The sequence below is a fragment of the Lepidochelys kempii genome, chromosome 2 (assembly GCF_965140285.1).
Source record: "Lepidochelys kempii isolate rLepKem1 chromosome 2, rLepKem1.hap1, whole genome shotgun sequence".
NCBI lineage: Eukaryota > Metazoa > Chordata > Testudines > Cheloniidae > Lepidochelys > Lepidochelys kempii.
The window spans coordinates 107,839,203-107,864,548 of NC_136381.1; the positions used below are offsets into that span (position 1 = coordinate 107,839,203).

At 41.7% G+C, this 25,346-nt stretch overlaps 1 long non-coding RNA gene across 7 annotated transcripts in view; it reads left to right on the top strand.

The window, feature by feature from the left end:
- The window catches only part of LOC144930212 (uncharacterized), a 125,623-nt gene that overhangs the window by 48,508 nt on the left and 51,769 nt on the right, over positions 1–25,346 (top strand). For 4 of the 7 annotated variants that reach the window (XR_013635337.1, XR_013635340.1, XR_013635338.1 and 1 more), the window contains 6 exons: positions 7,428–7,540; positions 9,425–9,634; positions 12,274–12,327; positions 14,350–14,405; positions 15,472–15,534; positions 16,353–16,874. This is a non-coding gene — a long non-coding RNA (uncharacterized LOC144930212). The remainder of the gene's footprint in view (positions 1–7,427; positions 7,541–9,424; positions 9,635–12,273; positions 12,328–14,349; positions 14,406–15,471; positions 15,535–16,352; positions 16,875–25,346) is intronic. The other 3 variants (XR_013635339.1, XR_013635341.1, XR_013635342.1) reach the window with 3 other exon arrangements.

Below are 25,346 nucleotides of genomic sequence, written 5' to 3' on the forward strand. Positions count from 1 at the left end.
TTTAACTCCATCATATAGCAAATTAAGGTTAAAAACAAATTACAGGGATGCTGTAGGCATCCCAAAACCAAGCATTAGAAATCCAGACAATTCAGTTACTGAAAAAAAATCCATGCATTTAAAGATAAGAAGTACCTAGTTAAAGTACCCAAACAACTTTACTCTGCAGTAACTCCAGAGGATGACCATATGATTCTGATTTAGGCAACTTAGTGTATCTGTGGTTCTAAATTAAATTAAATTGATTTTGAAAGGCACATTAGATTTTTAAAATATTTATTTCCATTCATAACAATTAGATACAATGATCATTAATAACTTATCTTAATTACAAATTAATTTCTTCAAATGTAGCCTATGCACAAGATTTCTGTTAACTATATGGAAAATTGAAGAGTCTACTTTATTCCAGTGTTAAGATCATTCAGGACAAAGAAAAGACCGACAAAATGCTAAGTTTCTTAAAGGACCCAAATTTTAATTTATTTTAAATCATACACAAATTAACAGATTTATTTGTAAATTCATCTTGTGCTCAAGAATAAGTGCTGTAAATTTGGGAGGATAGGTTGTATTTTTCATACACAACAAAGAGGCTGAATAGGCTTTATAGCCAAATGTCTTTACTATGGAGTCACTGTCGGCAGCTCCATAGTATTTTACATACTAGTAATATGTACAATAAAAATCTTCTCGCTTTGTCCATAAAAATAGCACTGTTGTTCTGGACAAAATTCACTGTCATGTACATTTTAGTTTAGGTTACCTATTTTTAGGTGCAGTTAATAAAGCAAATTTTGAGATCATGATGGCTACTTGATGCATAAAGCTTCACCAAAAGGTCCCCTCAACCTCAAGATCACATACTTCTAGATGTGCATCCGTGACCAGATTATCCATTTTGGGCCAAATTCTGTTGTCAGTCATATCAACTGTAGCCCTGCTTGGTCCATAGTGTTCTTTCGGACAATGTTAGGTATTGTGCACATTATTGATAAGTTTTACTGAACTTTCAAAGGAAAACTTCATTCCGAGCCTGATCCAATGCCCCTGGGAGTCTTTCCATGGACCTCAAGGAAGACTGAAACAGGCCAGAGGTCCATTTTTTCCCCTGTCTATCAAAAGCTTGCTGATTTAATAATTTAGTCCAAATAAAAGAATCAACACACCCATTTAATTTTTTTTATTGTTTGATGTAGAGTAAATCAAAATTATTTAGGAAATCTGATAACATCACTGTATGAATACCAGGGCTTGTAAAGATCCATATCTGAGTAGATCTTTTTATGGGTCAAGTTCTGGCTGGCCCTTCACGTAATTTGGGAATAGAAGCAATCTGAAAGGAAAGCCAGGACATAGTTACTGTGTCCCAATCCCTGCAAATCTGTGGAAGTGATACTCACCACAGAGAGCTGTTTCCAAGTGGTACTTGGAGATTGGGGAGAGACCAAAATTCACATCAATAGTTAAAGAAGAATAAATGTCTTCATATGCTAAAGTCTATAGGAGCCTGGTTATTTACTTAGCTGTGTGTAGCTGTTGAGCTGCCATTATTATCTAAGCACTAGTCATGGTAATTAATATTTGGTTGCTAACAGCGGCATTTATATTTCCATGGTTCCTAAAATGGAAATCAGATAGACCTTTACTTTACATATCTTGTATTTATATGCACACGTTAAAAAAGGGTATCTGTCCATATGCTCTACACTCCCCTGATATAATTTGAAAGTACACAAAACCTCCAAAGAACACTCCAACTTAGCTAACATGGATCAATGACATTCAGTGTGACCCACAGCCAGAAACCAAAGCAAATCAAAAGCTGAAACCACCCTTCTTCTCCAGCAGCTCACCACTCTCACAATTCTCTACTATGTTCAAAAGCCTGTAAAAAAAGCTAAGATTTGCACTGTACCCTGATAGTCCTTAAATTCAGGCTATTCTGACCATCAGGTGAATTCCAGAGTGGCAGAGCCCCCAAAGAGAGTGCCTTGTCAGCAGTCCCCCCCGTTTTTGTTTGTACCATTGGGGCTTCAGCTTCAAATGCCTTTGATGATCTGAATCAGGAGAGAGAGGCTGTCTTGTAATGTCTTTAGCTTGCATGACAGAAATAAAACATCTCCACCCAGATTTCTCCTCCTGTTGTTGGCTTTATTGCTGCAAAGGGCTGGGTGCTTAGTACTCTTAGCTCCCAATGAAGTTAGTAGGAGCAGAACTGCTCAGTTCCTGTTGAGATCAAGCCCTTTGGTGCTAGATTTCTGTGTAGAAAGAAAGTCAATCAAATATCGTTTAAACTCCATGTCATGTAACAGTATGACAACAGCAGCACAATGTGCTTTACATAATTTACAAAGTTGTCAAGACATTATCCAAAAAGGTTCAGACAGACAAGACTCAGACTCATGTTAGTGAGGCCTCAAAGCTGTTGGCCTAAAATAGAAAATGCCATACAGACCTCATAACTTAATTCTCCATAGTCATTACAAAATGTGGCCCATATCTCTGCTTGCTTTACTCACACAAATAATCCCTATAACTCAGCGGCTCTACTCACATAAGATGAGAAGGATTTGACTCAAAAACTCCTGAGAAGTCTGCAATATCCATTTATATTTTAGTCCTCAAATCACTGAATCAAACGAGTCTTACAGTGTCAGTATGTTCCTGTTCCACTAAAACAATTGCTAAATTATTTGCCATCAGTGTCTATGATGAATCACTACATAAGGTAAAAATTCCAGGTACACTTTACACATGATGGATAAATGGCCCTTCAGACAAGAATCAGATTTTATTTTTACTGTAATAAATATTAAGGATTTGTCACTTACCTCACATGCATTTCAGTTATGGTCAAACAACAGAGCTGCCTGGCATGATGTTTCTGTTTTAATGAGTCCAAATCATCATTCTCCTACCATCTCACAACTCCCATACATTTCAGCCATGAACAGACTTTAAAAAATCTAAATGTAGTAGTATTGTGCAAAAAGCAAGTTAATCAACTTCTTCTTTCATGAGATAAAAAATTGGTATAAATAACTTCGCTCTTCCCTGGATGACCTTAGTTTATTCAGGAACTCCTGAGCCCAGCATATACCAACTATTGCATGTAAATGTAGCCCTGCAGAAAAGGTCTATTCAAATTATTAAGGATTCATTTTATGCATTATCCCACAATTTTTGAAACATAGGAAAATCCCACTGACTTTCACAGTTGCTGTGCAAATATAAAAGACAACCTTCAACCCATAACTGACAGGAATTTAAATATATTAATGTATATTTTATTACATATCTAATACTGTAAATAAGTAACATAGGATAGTTAATATCAAGGCATTAAATTAAAATGTTATGCAGTGGTACTAATAAAAGTTTGTACTCTAAACAATATTTTAATTGGACATGTCATTTTCATTATGAGTAAGGTGCTTAAATCAGGTTTATTGTTCTCAGCATGTGACACAAATTTTAGGGTCTGTATTTTGAGGTTTTGACTCCATCTGCTTACTCAAATCAAACGTCTATTGAAGTTACAGTTTTCCCAAATAAGGACTACATTATAGCCAAGTAAATTCTCCAATCACTGAGCTATGGGATATTCTGATGTGGGTCTCCCTCAGTCTCTCCTACTGAGGTGTTCCACTTCAATTAAATAATTGAATAATTAAATATTAATTGGGCTAGAGAGAGTGAGAATCACCCAATGGTTAGAACACTTGCCTAAAAGGTGGTATATCCCTGTTCAAATCCCATCTCATCAGGCAGAGGGAAAACTTGAACCTCCTGCATTATAAGTAAGTACCGCCAACCAATGGGCTAAAGTTTATAAGTAGGTTTGATATTCCTCCACCCCGCCCAATAATTTCAATGGATAATACTGATCTTTATTTTTAAGCATTTTTAAAAATTTGTAATATATTTAAATTTTCACAGTTGCGGGAAATTATGGGGGGCGGGAATCAGATAATTATTTAATGACAGTAGACATTGAGATTCAAAAAGTTAAAGGTTTATAACTATTTAAAACACAAATTGTCAACCTCGAATGCCAAAATATACAAAGCATATAGCCTTAAATCAAAGTCTACGTTCTCAAGCAGCCTTTTTCTTACTTTGCTTATTGTACATTTCAATCATCATCAATAGAAATACTTTTTCATCAGTTTGTGTGTGTACCGCAAAATTGTCTTTACTGAGATTTGCCAATTTAAAAATCTAATTTTTCCAAGCCTAGTTTGAAGGGAGGTCCCCCCTGGCTGTTTTGTGTGGAGTTAAGGAGACTCTGAGTACACCTACCAGACTGGGCTCTGCACACGAGTTAGGCAGAGGAACCCCTATCTTCCCCAGCTTGTGGATCACTCTGGGCAGTAGACAGGAGCTATGAACCCGGACACCTAGAGGGAGGCAGCAGCATGCATGCCCAGAGGCAGGAACATAGGCTCTTACGGAACTTTTATTGCAAAAACTCAGGTGCCGAGTGACTTTAGGCACCTACAGGGTTGGGTGGTAGCTGAGCAGGAGTTTTGTGGATTGCAGTGGCATCTAAAACACAACTTAGGCTCCTAACTCCCAGATTTAGGCACCTATGTCCTCTTGTGGATCCTGGCCTTAAGTCACTTTTCATGGCATTAGGCCCACTGATGTCAATGGGACTGTTCACATGACTAAGAGCTCCTCACAGAAAGGCTTCTCCGTCTGAGCCCCAGTAGTGTAAAGAAAACTTTACAATGAACTGAGTTTTGCACAGCTCTAATTTAAATACACTTTTCACAGCATTATGAAAAAACAGGATGCATGTGTCAATAACTTGTACTGCTATTTCTTTGGCTCATCATCTTCACAATCCTTAACAATTTTTATTTACAATATTTTAATAAAGGATTTAAGGGCCTGATTCAAATCCCATTGAAGTCAATGGAAAGACTTCCATTAACTTCAGTGGGATTTGAATCAGGTCCTTTAAAGTGTATTTTAGGGTTCAGTAATATATTCCATTCTGGAATAATTTAATGTATTTCCAGCCCTCTCTTCACAGCTCATGTTTCCTTCCCTAAGCGCCTCATCCAGTCTCAGTGTCTGCCCCCCACTCCTCACCAGTCTCTTTGCCCAGCCAGTACCAGTTCTCCCCTTGTTCCCTGGCTCATCGTCTGATCTGTTCCGCTTCCCCCACCCCACTGGTTCTCAGTCCCAGTTTCTCTCTTGGATCCTCATCCAATTTCAGTCTCCCCGTGACCTATCACCTCCCCAAACCACTTTCTTCCCTGACTCCAAGTCTTCTGGATGATCCAGTCACCCTCACCCACCACCTCCAGCTTCCAGTCTCCTTGTCCAGCCAGTCCCAATCTCCCTCCACCCTAACTCCCAGTTTCCATCCCCACCTCCACCAGCCTCTCCTTTCTCAGGCTCCTTGTCCCAATCTACACCCCGCACAGGTCTAATTCTTGTTCCCTCTTCATTCAGATCAGGCTGGTTTCTTATCACCGCTGTTTGGCCCAGTAGTGGGGTTATTGAGAGCACAAGAAGGACAGTCTCCCTGCTCACGGTTAAGGTGCCCAGACCTAACATGATCTGAAGTGTCCCAGGGCTGAAATTTTATGGAAAGTCCTAATCAGCCCCACACTGGAGCATGCCCAGCGTGGATGAAATCTTCAGGGAATTTAGCTGCTCAAATCTAAGAAATCTTTACTGAACATGTGCCAACTAGGGTTGCCAGGTGTCTGGTTACCAGCTGACCGGGCCGCTAAAAGTCTGGTTGGCCGCAGTGGCTGGCTCCGCTCGACTCATGGAAGCTGCCAGCATGTCCCTCCAGCTCCTAGGTGCAGGTGTGGCCAGGGCGGCTCCGTACGCTGCCTCTGCTTGCAGTGGAGGCACTGCCCTGAGGACCAGCTCCGCAGTGCCCATTGGCTGGGAACCCCCACAGATTCCCCACAGGGAACCCCCATACCCCAGCCCTGAGCTCCCTCCTGCACCCAAACTCCCTCTCAGAGCCTGCATCTCCTCCCATACCCCAACCCCCTGCCCTAGCTCAGAACCCCTTCCCGCACCCAAACTCCCTCCCAGAGCCCGCTCCTCCACCGCTTGTACACTCCCTCCCACACCCCAACCCCTGCCCCAGCTCAGAGCCCTTGCCTGCACCCCAAACCGCTCATCCTCAGCCCAGAGCCCTCACCCCCTCCTACACCCCAACCTCCTGCCCCAGCTAGGTGGAAATAAGTGAGTGAGTGAGGGCAGGGGAGAGTGAGTGATGGAGGGGCCTTTGAGCAGGGGTGGGGCTTCGTGGTTGGGTAGGGAATGGAATAAGGGTGTTTGGTTTTCTGCAATCAGAAAGTTGGCAACCCTAGTGCCAACTTGATTTTTCAGAGGCTTTTAACTTGGACAAATTTGGGCAGATTTTCATGGGATGGCAAAAGGTACATCTCTGGCACAAAGACCACCTCCTGCCAAATTTCAAGGCCCTGCTGCAAAGCATGGGGACAGCAGAGTTTTTCAAAGAGAAGGTCTCTAGAATTTTTAAACATGGGCAAAATAACGTAGAATCATAGAAATGTAGGACTGGAAGGGAGGTCATCTAGTCCAGTCCCCTGCACGGAGGCAGGACTAAGTATTATCTACACCATCCTTAACAGAGGTTTGTCTAATCTGTTCTTAAATATCTCCGATGACAGAGATTGCACAACATCCTTAGATAATTTGTTCCAGTGCTTAACTACCCTTACAGTTAGGCAGTTTTTTCTAATATCCAATCTAAATCTCCCTTGCTGCAATTTAAGCCCATTACTTCTTGTCCTGTCCTCAGTGATTAAGGAGAACAGTTTATCACCCTCCTGTCATCATGTCCCCTCTCAGTTGTCTCCAGACTAAACAAACCCAGTTTTTTCAAGCTGTCCTTGTAGGTCGTGTTTTCTAGACCTTTAATAGTTTTTGTTGCTCTCCTCTGGATTTTCTCTAATTTGTCCATATCTTTCCTCAAGTTCCTCCCAGAACTGAACACAGTATATATTTTCCCCTAACTTCGTTCTCAGAAACAGCTGAGTTGTTCTTGTTGAAATTTTCCAGAAATGGTAAGCATGAGGCACACACCCAGCACGGAAAATTTTAGCTCAAAAGTTTGGTAAAGTTAGAAGTAACTGATAGGGTCTTATTATGGGAAATACTGAGTAACTTTAATGTTTGGCAGTGCTACCTGCCCTGTGTATAATAAGTATGATAAATACAAACAAAGTCGTCATTTAAACTTCTCTTAAAGGATAGCATGAGCACACAATTTCTAGCAATATTTAATTAAGACACAATCCTCCATCCTCAAAGGCATTTCTTGGATTCAAGGAAAAGATGATACTGATTTGGATATCAGTGGTTTCTTAAAATATGAATGAGATTCGCTGTTTAACTACAATAATTCTTGTTCATTTACACAGGATTAAAATTGTTGACAAATTTGGGACCAGGAAGAAATTTCCACCACATTGCATGGCTTGGACTGTGGTGGGTTCTTTCGCTTACTCTGGATCAACAAAGACGGGATCATCAGGTAGGCATACCTCACTCAGAAGTTTTCTTTCATTTGCTAGGCGCTGTACTAAAAGCAAATTCAAAATCTGTATTTTGGACCTAGTTTTCATCCTGCTCTAGAATATACATTCAGTACTTCAGAGAACAACATACCATTTCTAGATATCATCATTCCAGCCTCAGTTAAAAGATTTACTAATAATGCTATTAACTATAGAGGAAAAAAATCCGCATTGTATCTTCAGGTCAGTTTCCTAAAAGCTTGATGTAATTCTATTATCTATTTTCAACTAAAATGCAAATACACTTGGAGTGATGAACTGGTGATTGCTATTTTAAAGACAAAACTAATGAAGTGTGTCCCATTTTTGCTTTAAGAATTGCGATTTCCCAGCCAAGGCTCTTGTTTATGAGCTCCGAGTGTCACAATCTATCAAAGACTTAAATTAAAAAAATATTTTAAGCAGGAGGGCCCACGTAACTCCACACCCTTCCAAAGAGAAAAATTTAACTTCACATGCAAATAATAAAAGAAAACCCAAATTATTCCCATCTACTGCAACTAATTTTAAGAGGCTCCGTTCATGCTTATACTCCTGTTCTTTTTGTTCATGCTTATATGAATCTAAGAGCTAATCTAGTCTAAAACACAATGTATCCTACAAATGAGATATCCAAAAATATACTCTCCTCATTTAACATCACAGTAACCTGTCATCAAGTCAGACATGGGTCTAGATTTTCATTTAAAGAATTTACAGTTTACATACATTTTCAAACAAGTTGTTCATTCCATTTTCTGCAGAAAATACAATAAATAATACAACAGAGAAACATAAAGGTTGATTTTTTTTTCAAGATAAGAGATTTTAGGAAATGTCCCCAATATATATCTACCTTGTCAGCTGTTAAAAAAAAAAATCAGTATAGAAGGACAGACAACCTAGGCCATCAGAATCTGTGGGTTATTATTTTTATGCTGATAAGAAAAAAGAAAAGTTATAACTATAGACAATCAGGGCCATATTTTTTAATCTGTGCCTGAATTGTGCACCCAATCAGGAGCAGAAGTGCACTTAAATTCTTGAACACTTTCAACAGGTGTCAGTCCAGAGTTCAAACACTATTTCTTGCATGAACAAGAAAGTAAAATACATGGGCAAACTGTGTACTGGGAGTTAGGAAAAGCAGCATGGTATTTTTTTAGAATAATTAGGGATGCAGTTTTCATTGATGACAGGCATCTGACTGTCTGTGTCGATATTTTCAAAGGTGCCTGTTGCTGTGGTATCTAGGTACTATCGCAGATTCATCATTTCCCCATTTAAGGACTTATGAATACTGAAAAGCACTATTTTAATCATCTGTTTACTATTTCCAACTAATCAGTTTTTTCAGACATCTGATCGTGAATATATTTTGCAAATGCTTCTATTGTTTACATTTCCTTTGAATCAAAGTATTGTCAGTTAAAAAATTTACCATACAGTGCCACATGACCAAGTGAAAAAGATAGGAAAAGCACACATTCAAAATGAAAAATACCTCACAATGGAGATATAGGAGAAATTCCTCATTGATATCTTGTCCTCTAACATATACTTATTCGGACAATAAATAAATTGCTCTTGCACAGAGAACCCAAGGCATATTTCAGAGTCCCAGTAAATTTGGAGCAGTTGCCAATAAAATGACACTGAAAGTGTAGAAAAAACTGTGAGTTTATAAAAATGATCAAAGATCCCAGCGAATCATATCAGCATAGCATATAATCATAATACTTGGCATATATATATAGCCCCTCAATCTGAGGATTTTAAAGTGCTTTACAAATATTAATTAAGCCACTGTAAACAACTGTAGGAGGTCAGTAAATATCTCCATTTTACTGTTTGGAAACCAGGTGCAGAAAGATTAAATGACTTGCCCAAAGCTATACAGGAGTTCTATGGCAAAGTGGGCACAGGTCTCCTGACGTATTTTAACCATAAGACCCTCTGGATGTTTTGAGGTATAAACGGAGAGAAGAAAGAGATGCCATTTTTACCTCGGGAGTACAAGAAAAACTCAGACTTTCAACACTTTTGGAGGAGCAAATATCTCAGAATGACAGGCAAGACAAACCCTAATTAACCTGTTAGGACATTTTTTCTGTTAAATTATTTTGATATGAAATTAACAGCAAATAGGTTTTAAGAGGATTGAAAATTAGCTTCGCCTGCTACTGATTTTCTTCCTAGTTGCCACTGTTCGGTATGGCAAGAAATAAGCTGTTAACCATAACGCAAATGAATGCACGACTAGGAGGGGACATATTTAATAATCCAAAGGACATTGATCAGTGTAAAACTGCATGTAAAAAAGCCTCTTGCTACTGTTGAAAATCCATCAATAAGTTGTGCAGACCATTGGGAGCACTTGAATATTCCTTTGGACAGCACATATCCCTTATTTTCAGTTGCACTAAGTATTTGAGTTGTTCATCTGAAAATAATTCCATTCCTGTGCTTGTGCAATTTTACATGTCATGAGGCACTTAATATGAGCTCTGTAAATGTAGTCCTCATAATCTCAATCCACATTCTTATGACCAAATTTTCTACACACCTCCAAAAATTCACCCACAATATTTGAGAGCACACCCATATTTCACATGAGAGTTAACTGTGTGCAGAGATATTCAGGCATGTTTTCAAACACGTGCCGAAATGCTGACGTTTATCAACATACTGGGCAATTTTGAGATATCCCTAAATGAGGACCTCAACTGTATCTTGCTATTGGCTATATTACATTCTATGCCGTTAAGAACATGAACCCTTTTCAGGAAAACTTTTTGGGCCAGAACTTTGGGTCCAGATAAGGTCCCCTTAGACCTCTGCAGCAACACAAAAAGATCTTAAACCAACCTAAGGATTGCCAGTGTAGAGGAACCCTGGACTTGTGTAAAGGAAGCAGGACAGTGCAAGCTAGAAGTGGGGCATTCCAGGAGGGGATGTGACATGAGAGGTTTGGGGCTAGAATTTGATGTGCTTGCTGATTCCTGGTCAGTGGAAAAATCCCTAGCAGCTAATTCTAGCCAGTGCAAGTAAGAGAATTTTCTTGGAGCCATACGGCTGCTCCGATTTGTTCTGGGGGTCTCTCAGCCTCTGGCTGCCTCCAGGATCAGGGGAGGAGTAAAGCTACCTTGGAGCCACCTTTGACACCACTTCAGTTATGCTGAGGATTGAACCCTCTGAGTTAAAGTTTTTTTGTACTAATTTAGCTGAATTTTCAATGTAAACTTGCAAGCTTTGGCTGTATACTGCAACCTGACACCTATATTGACTTCTCGTGGTTTCCCCTCCCCATTCAGCTTTGTTTTGTTTCTCCTTACTCCAGCTCCTTAGGAAGTTGTAGCCTGAAATTGTATTTGCACTTACAAATGATAATTCAAGAGCTATTAATTTTACAAGTGAAAATAAAACCTTTTTAAAAATTCCATTTGCCCACTGAGTGCTATAGAAAGGAGCAGACTGCAATTCTTCATTATCTTCAACAGGACTCCCTGACCGCTTAAGTTTTCAATTTTTTCTTTTAAGAGAAAAATCCAAAGGAAAAATTATAAATCAGCATTTAACAGCAATTCACATTTAGATTTTAAACGGTAAAGCAAAACTTAAAAGTCTCAGCTGCTAGTGAGCGTTATGTCTGGCATTTGAATGACCGCATCAGGAAAGAACAAAAACATTTGTTGCTCTTCTGATCATGCTAGTTCTTGTTTTCAACCACATTTCATGTCTGACTGGTCTACTCACTTATTTCTTTCAATTGCAAAAACTAAGTGGGGAGTTGCACACATAAAAGTAAGTCTTGAAAGGAGAGATGAAGAATTGTAGGTAAAATAAGAACTGACACACACACAAGAAGCTGCACACACAACTAAACTAGATCTAAAGTGAACCTGAAAATGTGAGTTTAATACAAATGTAATTAACTTTTTTTGTTTTAAATTTTCATACCCCTCTGCACATCTTGGCTTTGGCCAGAAGAACTACCAAAATATCACGCAAAGGGCTGTTCTTGTATTATTTCTGGCCAGACTTCAATTGGGAAACACTAGGTAGATCTCGAAAAAAGTCTATTATTTTCCAAATAAAGATTTGTACTCTTAATTGCTAGAAAAAAAGTTAAGATACTGAAATCTCCAGGTAGAGAGAAAGCACATTTCAGTGGAAGAAATAGAAAATAAGCCATTCTAGATAATTTCCAAATTTATACACGTGTAATAAAAAACAAACAATAATTTTGTGTTGTGTGTGTCTACATATCTCCAGTTCAGCTCTATGAATGTTCAGGGCCAAATTATGTATTTTAGCAAATCACCCAGGCTGAGAGATGTGGGGACCACTGATGGTGGTTGATACCTCTGGAGGTACTATACCTCTCTGACATGTAGGGGAAAAGTGTGTAGATTCTCCATGTCTTTGAATGGTGCAGCTTGTTTCTCTCTGAGTGGCTGGTCAGCTACATTGATCAATTTGAAAATGAGCTAGGGAAAGAGACTTGGTTCTCTTTCTTGTTCCCTCTGGGGAGCATTGTGCTTAGGAGTAGTTGTCTAGGACCTCCCTTGAGTGCAGGGGGCTGTATTTATCCCAAACCCTTGCATGGGGAGCATACAGGGGAAAAGCTCTAAGTGCATTCCTTCCCAACCCCCACTTCAACAACAACAATAATAATTCCTAGCTCTTATATTGTGATTTTTATCGGCAGATCTCAATGCATATGCCATGCTTGTTTAAGGATAAGAATTATTTTTTCTAAGAGGTAAGAAATGCATATTTTATCAAAACAACCTTAACTGTTTTTATCAAAACAACCTTAATGATTTTCTTTCTGTTGTTCTTCTACCTTATGTTTTCAGAAAACAAAACAGCTATTTTGGACAGTACAAGGAGAAAAACATTTTTCTATTCATGCTTAATTTCTTCTACATCCTATTTACATTTTCCCAGGGCACAGATGGTAGTGCATTCTTGGAACACATTCCATCTTGTGTTTTTGGAAGATTCCCCTATTCAAGATTACAGTGCTCTGAGGCATCTACTAGTTGTTATTGTTCTTTCCCTCCCCGAAATAGTGTGGTTATTGGGTTGGGTTTTGCCAAGCTGTTAATATTTTCCCTCTCTCTGGTTACAAACAAAACAAGGCCCAATGTTTGCAGAAGTAGCTAATTAGGTCTTTGGAACAAGAAGCACTTAAAATCCCAGGTGCCACTCATACACCAGGGAAGGCAGTGCACACTGAAGAAGTGGAAAAAGACATGATACCCAAACCATCATGTCAGCAGTAGGAAAGTAACCTGCACTTTCCAGCTAATACAGGGGTAGGCAAACTATGGCCTGGGGGCCACATCTGGCCAGTCAGACATTTTAATCCCTCCCTCAAGCTCCTGCCAGGGAGCAGGGTCCAGGGCTTGCCCCGCTCCGGCACTTCAGCCACGGAGTGGGGTCGTGGGCTTGCCCCGCTCCGCATGGCTCCTGGAAGCAGTGGCATGTCCGCCCTCTGGCTTCTACATGTAGGGGCAGCCAGGGGCTCCGCACGCTGCCTCTGCACCAAGCACCGCCTCTGCAGCTCCCATTAGCCGGGAACTGCAGCCAATGGGAGCTGCCTAACCACGCCTCCGCGTAGGAGCCTGAAGGGAGAGCTGCTTCCAGGAGCTGCTTGAGGTAAGCACCACCTGGAGCCTGACCCTCTCACACGCCCCAACCCCCTGCCCCAGCCCCGATCCCCCTCCCACCTTCTGAACCCCTCGGTCCCAACCTGGAGCATCCTCCTGAACCCCCAGCCCCACCCCAGAGTCTGCACCCCCAGCCAGAGCCGCACCCCCTCCCAACTCCCAATTTTGTGAGCTTTCATGGCCCACCATACAATTTCCATACTAGATGTGGCTCTCGGGCCAAAAAGTTTGCCCACCCCTGAGCTAATATCATGCACATGATAGAAGCAGTTACAGATCTGACTGGAAGGAAGGTGCTAAAGAGGAAATGGAAGAAAAACAAACAGAAAATATACTTTTCTGCTTTTTCAGATGCTGGGGCAGGTTCTTCAAGATATTTGAAATAGCAGGGTGTCAAAGCGCTCTACGATAGCCTAAATCTTTCAGGAAGTGACTAATGCTTAAGTTTTTCTATACTATTGCTAGATGCGCAGTGATGTATAAAATCAGACTAATGTATATGTATAATAGCAGAGAACAGAGAGCTATTCTGTTGGTAAACACATTAGTGAGAACTTCATGTTTGTGCTAAGGAGGAAGGTAAGAGGCACAGAGTTCCAGTTGTTACTTTCTGGGCGAAATAAATTATTGTAGCCTTGTTAAAAGTAAGTGGTAGAGCTTTTTTGTTTGTTTGTAGTTATGTATTTTCCGTAAACAGAACAATGGGATTAGAACATTTCTTACAGAAATTGATGGAGAAGCCATTAGAACCTGCAACTTTATCAGATTGGTGCTATTTAATAGCTTCTTGGATTTTATTCAAAATTATGGCATTCTGAAAAGTGTATGGTATATTTTCTGTTAGTAAGGGGGAATTTTAACTCCTGTAGGAACCCCTTGGTGTCAGTAGGACTCTGCTTCACTTCAGGAATATTCAGCTGCTTATAGAAATTCAGGCTAATTTTATTAGTAAATTGGTAACTAGTTTTACCTAATATCCTATCTTGATTGTTGCTATAAATCTTCTGATGTTGAGCAGTATATGAATTGCTAGCTAATTTACCAGATTTGTTGGTAACCTTGAAGGACAGCTGTTTCTTATGTTATAAGGTATCTTTTTGCTTTTTCAGATAAAAGAAGGTCCAGTTCATTTTTTAATATGGGTTACCTGTTGCAAGAGTTTAAGGTGAGAGTATTAAATGTTGATTTACTACAGCTCTTTTAATGGTTTTTCTACTTTGTCTTTTGGGAATACATCTTGATTTGAAAGGCAAGGGCTATTATAATACTAAGCAGGTAAGTGTCATACGGTGACTTTAGGGATGTGGGGAAGCCTCTTTAATTTAAAAAATAAAGCTCAGTTTGAAAGGCCTTGTTTTTAAAATTAGGCCCAAAGTCTCTGATTTAAATAAATCAAGCATATGCAAATAGTGGTTTCAGAAGTATAAATGAGTTGGTACTCATGTCAGAAGATATTATTTACCTTTACTCTTGGTTCATTAACTTTTGAGACCTACTTGGGACAAGTATAACCAAATAGCTCTCACAGAACTCCATTTTACCAGAGGAGTAAACAATCCCAAGCTAAAAGTGGATGACTTTCTTAAGTTATCAATTTAACAAGAGTTACCTTAAGATGACACCTTTTCCTATCCCCCACCCCTTCTTCTTTGCTAATTAAGTCAGACTGTGTATTTGTCAAGCTGAAGCTCTCTCATTAGTCTCTTTTCTTTTGGACATGTTAGACTTATTCTACAGTGCTAAAACAGAGGTCCTTGCAAAATACCTACACAAAGTTACTTGTCATGTAGAAATTGAAAGGTGCAATGGGAAGAATATATTGTATTATTACTTTTAATCAGATAAAGGCGTAATGATGATTGAGAGAATACACTACTGAAGTCCGTCATACTGCTTAATGCACTATGGGAATGCACTCCTGAAACTACTGGAATAAGGGCATTACAAGTATCTATACAAAACAGAAGTAGAACAGAATCACTGTAGAGGCAAGAATGATGATTTTCACAACTAAATTGTAAACAAGATGGTCACTTATATATTATAATTAGCATGATCTTTGCTTATAAGGCTAATGTATGAAAACATAGATATACGACTGTAAATCACTGGTTTTCCAAAGCAGAGTAATGAATTTTCAATGCAAAGTAGTGAACTACCTTACAACAATTATGAAAAAGGAAATTGAAGGAGAATTCCTATATAAAATAATTCTTTTCCCCCTCCTGCAGCTTTCGCTGACCAGCATTCTGTGAATGAATTTTTTAAATGCAGCACTAGAGAGACTTTTCACGGTAAGAAAGCTTTACTACCTGTGGAAATGGGAAGTACTGATTGGCAAATGAGTTGATAGTATAAACATTCAGGCTTTTTGTTTGGCATCTATATATGCTGAAACATACGGAGGGTATTTTCTGGTAAGCAAACTAAGATGAGATTTTTCTAGTCATTTTGCTCTCAGTTCGCAATTTTGTGTGTCTCTTTTGAATATACCCAGGGTGGCTCTGCTGTGTGAAATTTACAGAAGATAGCACAGAGCTGATGATGCAGAGATGAGAAGTTTTTGGCATAGAAATATAGAGATTAAAGCCAAAAACTTGAGAGCCTAAAAAGCTCGACACATAAATCTATATTTGAGCATCTGAATAAATTCTCAGGGGTGCTGCCACAAGTACGCCTCATTTTTTTTTGTTGATACAGACTTACACGGCTACCACTCTGAAACAAAAATCAGTGAGGGCTGTAGTTACTCAGCACAACTGAAAATTAGAACATTTAGGCTTGGTCTACACTACGAGTTGAGGTCGAATTTAGCAGCGTTAGATCGATTTAACCCTGCACCCGTCCACATGACGAAGCCATTTTTGTCGACTTAAAGGGCACTTAAAATCGATTTCTGTACTCCTCCCCGACGAGGGGATTAGCGCTGAAATCGACATTGCCAGGTCGAATTTTGGGTAGTGTGGACGCAATTCGATGGTATTGGCCTCCGGGAGCTATCCCAGAGTGCTCCACTGTGACCGCTCTGGACAGCACTTTCAACTCCAATCCACTAGCCAGATACACGGGAAAAGCTCTGGGAACTTTTGAATTTCATTTCCTGTTTGGCCAGCATGGCGAGCTCATCAGCACAGGTGACCAGGCAGTCCCAGAATCGCAAAAGAGCTCCCGCATGGACCGAACGGGAGGTACTGGATCTGACTGCTGTATGGGGAGACAAATCCGTGCTATCAGAACTCCGTTCCAAAAGATGAAATGCCAAAATATTTGCAAAAATCTCCAAGGGCATGATGGACAGAGGCTATAACAGGGACTCGCAGCAGTACTGCATGAAAATTAAGGAGCTCACGCAAGCCTACCAAAAAACCAAACAGCTGCTCCAGGTCAGAGCCCCAGACATGCCGCTTCTATGATGAGCTTCATGCCATTCTAGGGGGGGGCCCTACCACTACCCCACCCCTGTCCATGGACACCTGCAAGGGGGGAGTCTCATGCATCAGGGATGAGGAGGATAGCGCACAGCAGGCAAGCGGAGAAAGTGTTCTCCCCAACAACCAGAAACTGTTTATCTCCCTGGAGCAAATACCCTCCCAAAGCGGGCTCCCAGACCATGAAGCTGGAGAAGGCACCTCTGGTGAGTGTATCTTTGTAAATATAATACATGGTTTAAAAGCAAGTGTGTTTAATGATTAATTTGCCCTGAAGACTTGGGATGCATTCGCAGCCAATACAGCTACTGGAAAAGTCTGTTAATGTGTTTGGGAATGGAGCGGAAATCCTCCTGGGACATCTCCGTGAAGCTCTCCTGGATGCACTCCCAAAGCCTTTGCAAAAGGTTTCTGGGGAGGGCAGCCTTATTCTGTCCTCCACGGTAGGACACTTTACCATGCCAGGCCAGTAGCACGTAGTTTGGAATAATTGCATAACAAAGCAGGGCAGCATATGGTCCCGGTGTTTGCTGGCATTTAAGCAACATCCGTTCTTTATCTCTCTGTGTTATCCTCAGGAGAGTGATCATCCCAGAGAATTGGTTGGTGGGGGGTTTAGTTGGGTTTGTGCTGCATGTTAACCCTAAAACTGCAGTCCCTCCTTTTAAATGGCCAACCCAATGGGTGCTTGGTTTGGGAAAGGAGAGCGCTGCTGTTTGAAACCATTCCCACATGTTATGAAGGCTGAAGAAGCCAAAAGACTGTGGCTTACCATGGCTGCTTGCAAGCCGAATTTTGTTGCCCAGCCCTGCATGTGTGATCTCTCATACCAAACCGGCAGGCCCTCAATATAAGAGGCAAAATGCGACCTTGTCCCGAAAGCACATATGCTATGTAATATTAACAGCTTGGTTCACCGTGAAAGAGTCTACCCATTGTTCTCTAAAATGTGTCTTTCTAAATACTACTCTCCCTTTTTTCCTCCCGCTACTGCAAATGTTTCAACACCCCCCCATCATCTCCGTCCCAGAGGCTAGCATAGATAACGAGGCAAAAACACCGCACTTGCGATGAAATGTTCTCTGAGCTCATGCAGTCCTCCCGCACTGAAAGAGCTCAGCAGAATGCATGGAGGCAGGCAGTGGCAAAGCAGAAAATGAACGCGAGGACAGGAGGGACGAGCAAGATGAGAGGTGGTGGCAGCATGATGAGAGGAGGCAGGAGGCAATGCTGAGGCTATTGGAGGATCAAACTGATATGCTCCGGCATCTGGTGGAGCTGCAGGAAAGGCAGCAGGAGCACAGATCCCCCACTGCAGCCCCTGTGTAACTGCCCACCCTCCTCCCCAAGTTCCATAGCCTCCTCACCCAGACACCCAACCACTCCACCCCAGAGGACTGGTTGCAGAGCAACAGAAGGCTGGCATTCAATAAGTTTTAAAGTGCAGTGTGGCCTTGTCCTTCCCTCCTCCCGTCATCCACCACCCCACCCGCTGCTTACCTCCTTCCCCACCCCTCCCGGGCTCCTTGCCAGTTATCCCCTATTTGTGTGATTAAGAATGCATGAATTTGAAACAACAATGATTTTATTGCCTCTGCAAGCGGTGATCAAAGGGGAGAGGGCGGTTGGCTTACAGGGAAGTAGAGTGAACCAAGGGGGCGGGTTTTCATCAAGAAGAAACAAACAGAACTGTCACACCGTAACCTGGCCAGTCATGAAACTGGTTTTCAAAGCTGCTCTGATGAGCAGCGTGCCCTGCTGTGCTCTTCTAACTGCCCTGGTGTCTGGCTGCGCATAATCAGTGGCCAGGCGATTTGCCTCAACCTCCCACCCCGCCATAAACATCTCCCCTTTACTCTCACAGACATTGTGGAGCACACAGCAAGCAGCAATAACAATGGGAATATTGGTTTCGCTGAAGTCTAACCGAGTCAGTAAACTGCGCCAGTGCGCTTTTAAACGTCCAAATGCACATTCTACCACCATTCTGCACTTGCTCAGCCTATAGTTAAACAGCTCCTTACTACTGTCCAGGTTGCCTGTGTATGGCTTCATGGGCCATGGCATTAAGGGGTAGGCTGGGTCCCTAAGGATAACTATAGGCATTTCAACATCCCCAACGGTTATTTTCTGGTCTGGAAAGTAAGTCCCTTCCTGCAGCTGTTCAAACAGACCAAAGTTCCTGAAGATGCGAGTGTCATGTACCTTTCCCGGCCATCCCATGTTGATGTCAGTGAAATGTCCCTTGTGATCCACCAGTGCTTGCAGCACCATTGAAAAGTACCCCTTGCGGTTTATGTTCTGGCTGCCAATGTGGTCCGATCCCAAGATAGGGATATGGGTTCCGTCTATTGCCCCACCACAGTTAGGGAATCCCATTGCAGTAAAGCCATCCACTATGACCTGCACATTTCCCAGAGTCACTACCCTTGATATCAGCAGCTTAGTGATTGTGTTGGCTACTTGGATCACAGCAGCCCCCACAGTAGATTTGCCCACTCCAAATTGATTCCCAATCGACCGGTAGCTGTCTGGCGTTGCAAGCTTCCACAGGGCTATCGCCACTCGCTGTGAACTGTGAGGGCTGCTCTCATCTTGGGATTCTTGCACTTAGGGCAGGGGAAAGCAAGTCACAAAGTTCCATGAAAGTGCCCTTAAAGTTTCACAGCCACTGGGAATCATCCCAGACCTGCAACACTATGCGGTCCCACCAGGCTGTGCTTGTTTCCTGGGCCCAGAATCGGCGTTCCACGGCATGAGCCTGCCCCACTGCCACCAGAATGTCCAAATTGCTGGGGGCCGTGCTTTGAGAGAAGTCTGTGTCCATGTCCTGATCACTCTCGTCACCACGTTGCCGTCACCTCCTCGCCTGCTTTTGCAGGTTCTGGTTCTGCACATACTGCAGGATAATGCGTGCGGTGTTTACAATGCTCATAACTGCCGCGGTGATCTGAGCGGGCTCCATGCTTGCCATGGTATGGCGTCTGCAGGAGAGCAGAGTTGCAGCGGAAACGGTGGCTCACGACGGATGCCAAGAGAATAAATATTTATAGAGAACGACGAGAGGACCTGTGAGGTGGAGTCATGAGAGCAGGAGAGCAGAGTTGCAGCAGAAGCGGTGGAGGACGACTGTTAGCACCGCGCACATTTCCTGAGGCAGAACACACGCCAGACAACATGGAGAAATTCACTAGTGAGGCAATAGCAGCAGAGCAGAATTGCAGTGGAAGCGGTGTATGACTATGGTTAGCAGTCCTACTGCACCGTCTATTGCCAGCAGTACCCAGGACAAAACAGTGTCGGTGAGCTGTACTGAGTGGGCTGCACGCTTGCCGTGGTATGGTGTCTGCGTGTAAAAAAGGCGTGAAATGATTGTCTGCCATTGCTTTCATGGAGGGAGGGGTGACTGACGACATGTACCCAAAACCACCCGCGACAATGTTTTTGCCCCATCAGGCATTGGGAGCTAAACCCAGAATTCCAATGGGCGGCGGAGACTGCAGGAACTGTGGGATAGCTACCCACAGTGCATTGCTCTGTAAGTTGATGCTAGCCACGGTAGTGAGGACACACTCCGCCGACTTAATGCGCTTAGTGTGGACATATGCAATTGACTGTATAAAATCGATTTCTAAAGATCGACTTCTATAATATCAACCTAATTTCGTAGTGTAGACATACCCTTAGTTAGGTGCCTGTGGGCCTAATCTTGTTTACACTTACACCTTTGAGGATCTGTGTGCTTTAAAGGAGTCCCATTGAAATTAGGGGACTTGTCACATGAATAATTGCTCATGGGCAGAACTGTTTGCAGGATCAGGGACTAAATAGAAATTTAGGTGCCTAACTTTAGGTAGCCAAGCTTGACAATTTTGGCATTTTTGCGTTAGACTGTGAATATTCTAGGTGAGATATTTAGGTAGTGATGAGGTGTGAAAACCATTTCTATTACTACTATATGTAATAAAATGTAAGAGGGTTTTTTTTATTTGATCAATAATAAAAATAAAACCTAGAATTTTATTTTGCAATCTTTTTATAATGAAAAAGTCATAAACCAGTACAGAGCAGGTTAATCAATTAGAAGGACAGGAGAGTTTTGGGCACCAATATATATTTTTACAAGATGGGGGGGGGTGGAAATAGAGAGATAAATAAAGAATACTGAACAAAAATAGACTGTACTACACTGAGGTATATTCTGATTTATAGTTTCAAATTGCAGTATGAGGAGCTTTAAGTAGAAAAGCCACTGGTCAGGGCTGGTGGTAGGAGTAGGCTAGTGCATGGAGATTGGTGCAGCCTATCAGGGCCCCTAATATCAGAGTTTGCTATAATAATTGTAAAGTAAATAATAAATAAGCAAGTTCCACTATATAAACACCTTCCATATAGTCACAAAATGGTTGACTTGCGAGGGAGATATAGTTGTTGTCAAATGAATATATCTGATGATACGGGTATAAATTGGTAACTCTCTTCTAGGTGTGTGGTCCACCTGCTGGTGGGAGTCAAAGCACTCTCTTCTTTCCTCCCCACCTCTGCCTCCGACTTCCCTCTGTCATGTTGCCCAGTTTTCTTATGAATGATCTCATTACAAGAGAAATAACCAGATGTCTCAGCAGGATTATTTTCATAATGCTACCACAGTCTATGCTTACCCACGGTCATCATGCTTGCCTTTACGTTATAGTATTTGTTTTTCTTTTTTTTTTGGACTTCAACTGAATGTGCTACCCTTCTGTATTAGATTTTTACTTAAAAAACAAAGGCTATTGCAAATAATTGAGAGGTTCACCTCCAATTTTCTGAGCCCTGCTTCGAGTCCACCTACCTTAACTTCTAGCTTTTCAACAGCTCTCAGAAATGTTTACAACACCCTTAAGGGCTCCCAGGGTTGGAACCAGAATTTTGAAGGTAGGTATTTGTTGGCAGCCTAGCAAACCAGAGTTTGTCCACCTTATCCTCACACCTTGCTGGAGCCCATCTCTTCAGAAGCTCTGCCCCCTCCCTTCAGGAGACTGAGGTCTGACTCCTGCCTGAGCTGGGTCTACTGCTTCAGACCCAAATTCAGCAAAGCACTGAAGCACGTGCTTAACTCCCATTGAAATCAATAGGATTTCAACATGTGGTTAAGTGCTGTGCAGAATTGGTGCATCAGAGCTGTCTGTCAGACTCTATTCCTACTGTGCAACTCTCATCTCTCTCTCTGATGTTAGCTCCCAGAAGAGATTTTGACCCTAATCTGATGGTGCTATGGCTGCACTACTCTGCCCAGGCTAGACACCAAACATTTCACTTTTAGAACTCCAGCATCGCCCTTGTGAACAAGTGAACACCAATAAAGGTATTTTTGGGGTCTTTACTGCTAGCATGATATGCAAACCCACCCAAGTTAGGTGCAGCTAGAAAACCATTGCAAAGTTTGATAGTGCAGTACAGTCTGTGAGAGTAAGTAGCTAATACCTCATAGTCAGCATGCAATATCTGTGCCTCTTAGCACAAGGGATGTACCTGATCGAGAAAGTGAAGTAAGAGCATAAGTGACCACTGAGACTCTCAAAGTCTCAGGAATCATTCTCAGCTTTTTATTGGAAGGTGGCTTGTAGAAGGGATGTGACCTCCTGATTTTTCCTGGATTGGCTTACCTCATCTTATTATAATACTATGAAAATTAAATTAAAAAATTCTCATGTGCACAGTCAAATCCCTTTGCTGCTGAAATTTGAAATAAATGATTCCCTCACCAGATGTTTAAAAACAATTATATCCATTCAGTGTTCAAAAGATATTACTCTTGAGGGAATTCTGCACCACTGAACATGTGCAGAATTCATGCCCCTGCAGAATAATACATTCTTCTGGGGAGGCACTGCAATTACAACACCCACCCACCTTCTGTGGCACCAGAAGAGAGGGTAGCTGGCTCAGGGCTGCCGCAGCCAGCTGTGGAGAGGGAGGAGAGGCTGCTTTCCTCACAGCGCCCTGTCTGCAGGGTCACGTGAGGAGGCACAGAATATGATGGGGACAGATTGTGCAGGGCACATGGGGCTGCTGGAAGGGTCACAGACTGGGGTACAGAAGGGCTAGTGGGGGGGACAGACTGCAGAGGGGCACAGGAACTAGTGGGGTAACAGCACTGAGCCAGAGGCTGAATGGGAATGAGGCGTGCGGGGGGGAGGGAGGTGGCTGAGTGGGGGAGCAGGCCATGTGGGGAGGGAGAGGGTGCATTGACACACAGGGACAGAGGCAGATGTGCCTGACTGAATAGGAGAGGCTAGGGGTCAGCCAGGGTCTGCATGGGGGAGGCTCCCAAACTCCCTAACACCCCGCCCCCTCCCCCCAAAAAAACTCTGTTCCATATTTCGACCACTCACACCCAACCACCCTCCAGGTTCACTCTCAGGTTTCTGCCCAGCAATTACTTCCCTCTCCTTCAACTCCTCCATTAGCCCTGATTCCCCCAAGCCTTTTCACTGTTTCTGAGGGGTAAGGAAAAATAAGTTTCTGTACTGTAGTTTAAATGAATTATTACTCCAAGTTCTGTATTAATATGCCTAGTAAGGAATCTATATGTAAAAAAACATTTCCTGAATCTTTTTTGATGTCGGTATTGTTACAGACATACCTGCTGATAGGTATTTTGAAATAAATTAACAAAACAATTGAAACTGGCATAATTATATAGTGTTATTTTGACAAATAATATTTGCAGAATTTTAAAATATTGTACGCTGAATTTAATTTTTTGGCAGAATTCCCTTAGCAGTAAGATGTGTGGCTAAGTACCTCATCTTGCAGCCTAAAATATCTGAGGCAATATATATTTGTCACTTGAAAAAAGACTAACTATGCATTTCCTTCTCTCCATGTCTTCGCTTCCTCCACACCAGTTGTAACGTTTGGGCCTTCAGCCAAGTTCCCAAAGTGTTCCCTGAACCTTTGGCCTGATACTCAAACATTGCAGCTCCAATATTGCTGCTATCACTGGACCAAGCCATTTCACCTCTTAGAGCTCTGAGGTGGCAGCAGTACTGAAAATAAATCACCATTTAAAAAAAACCCCAAGTTGTAGCTTATTAGAGAAGTAGGAGCCTATCTTTAAAAGACTGAAGGCTGTATCAATATTGCTATGAAAGGGCATGCTAAGTGATACTAGGAGTGAAGCTCCTTTGCAGGGTACTCTCAAACCAGAAAACAGTTCAAACTTTAAGAATGGAATTAATTGTCCACAAAAGGGGCATAATGGGCTTGAAAGAAGACTGGGATGGGAACATGAAGATATAACAAAAAGATTAAAAAGGCTGGAGGAATGAGCACCACACTGGGAATCTGGAAGTCCTAAATTCTAATTCCAGCCTTGACACTAACTAAATTGTTAAGCTTTGGGGAAATTTTTTCCACTTCTCTCAGGTTGCTCATCTATTTTTTGTAAAGTGTGGGTGAGGCAATAATATTACTAATTTACCTATCTCACAGGAATGTTGTAAGGATTAATTAGCTAATTTGTTACAATGTTTCAACATGTAAGACACTAAGTGCCTCATTCTCAGGCTGATTTATACCATCTCGGTAGTGCTAAGGGCCCTTTAGCACTGCCAGAGAAGCGTAAAGTGGCATTAGAGTAAATAAGAATCTGGCCCTAAATATGCTAGGTATTATTATCTGAGATGAAATGAGCAAAACCACTCCTCTTGTTGGTATCAGCACAGCAGCTCAAGTACCAGAAAACACAGATCCCAAACTTTAAATTACATACTGCTAATAGAAAATCTATTCTTAAATGAAATAAGAACATGGGTTGATCAGACAATATATGCATACTCTGTGCTGAGCCATTCTGCTATGCTTCAGCACATCCAAGGTGTACCTATATTGGCTGTTTAATGTACACCCTGTGGTGTGTTATTGCCTACCTAAGGCTGAATACTGCATGACCTTGTTGTTTCTGTTAATTATGTTTTCTCTTCTGGGAAAGTACGTTTACTCATTCTGTATTGTGCCAAACCACATAATCCGAAAAGGACTATTGTGGCTCCAGTTGGAAAGACCTCACTTGGCTTCAGCCATCACTGGGAAAGCGCTATATTCTTTTATTATTTTAACTGGCCAAATGCCCTTTTTTCCCCACATTAGCAACCTCCCTATGGTGCTTGTAACCTTGATATTATTTTCACTTTTACGCTAAATTTCACCAGATGAAAGACACAAACCCTCCAATTTCAAAAGAAAAAAAGAGCATGTTTTGTTAACTCCATATTTCAGAAACAAAGCCTGTGAAAATTATAACCTATGTCTGCTGGCTGCAATTGTGTTCAGTAAAGCCATCTTGCCAGCTGTTCTCATTGGCAAAAGGAAACATAATATTTTGGTATCTTTAATTTGTCCATTCCAGAGGAGAGTTTTGCTTGTGTCATCATTTAAACCATACATGCTAACATCAGTCTGGCAAACGCAGCACTTTATGCAGACTCAGTTTTGGACAGTAGCACTATGATGTTGCAATAAAGCAGTTTTAGAATATTAAATCCAACTTAAATTGTTTTCCTGAGTGTGGATTACTGCAAGTGTCCTGCATGGCTCTGCTGGAAAAATGTTTTGTATTCTAATGAAAATCCTAAAGTAGATGTGAAAACAAACATGCATGTCTTAGGGCCTGATCCTGCCTTCGTTGGGAG